We start from the raw sequence: 845 nt of genomic DNA on the forward strand, positions 1-845 counted from the left end.
CCCCGCCCCCGGCCCCAAAGGGGGCTTTCCTGGCCCACCACAAGCAGAGCCCCCCAGCAGTGTGTGGCTCTGGCTGAATCCCAGGAGCTACACGTGGCAGCATGGAGCGTGCCTGGCTTGCTGGTGTGTGCCTTCAAGCTGGATTTGTCTGGCTCCATGCCAGCACGTGGGGCTCCTGGCACTGCTTGCAGGAGCCATGCGCCATCAAGCCAGGCCAGGTCAGCTCTGTGCCTCCACATGGGGCTTCTAGTTCTCCAGTGGGGAACTGCATATGGTGAATGAAGTCTGCCTGGCCCGGTGGTACATGACTCGCCGTGGCTCCCAGTCCGCACACTGTCAGACCGAGCAGGGTCTGTGCTTCCACGTACAGGTCCCTGCTGGAGTGCTAGAAGCCCCACATGGAGGCACTAAGGTGGCCCAGCCTGATGGTCTGCAGGATTAATTATAGGCCACTAAATCGGGAAGAGGAAGTGGATGAGGCACTCTTCAAGCAGATGACAAGTATACCCAAAAACTATGGGATGGTACTGATGATGAGAGACTTCAGTTTTACAGATGTTTGCTGGAAGGACAGTGCAGCCAACTGTAAAATGTCAAAGGGGTTTCTAACTTGAGTGGAGGACAATTTCCTGTTCCAGAAAGTGGTGGATACAACTAGGGGGGATCATCTATCTTGGATCTTGTCCTGACCAAGAGGTCAGAACTGGTGGAGGATGTGAAAGTGATGGGTAACTTATAGTTTCATAGTTTCTAGGGTCAGAAGGAACCTGGGCAGATCATCTAGTCTGACCCCCTGCCATGGCAGGAAAGAGTACTGGGGGTCAAACGACCCCAGCAAGATGGTC

At 54.7% G+C, this 845-nt stretch overlaps 1 protein-coding gene across 9 annotated transcripts in view; it reads left to right on the forward strand.

The window, feature by feature from the left end:
• The window catches only part of OSBPL3 (oxysterol binding protein like 3), a 153,240-nt gene that overhangs the window by 78,869 nt on the left and 73,526 nt on the right, over positions 1–845 (forward strand). The gene's annotated exons all lie outside the window — the stretch shown is intronic.

This window comes from Alligator sinensis, unplaced genomic scaffold (assembly GCF_000455745.1).
Source record: "Alligator sinensis unplaced genomic scaffold, ASM45574v1 scaffold978_1, whole genome shotgun sequence".
Lineage (NCBI taxonomy): Eukaryota > Metazoa > Chordata > Crocodylia > Alligatoridae > Alligator > Alligator sinensis.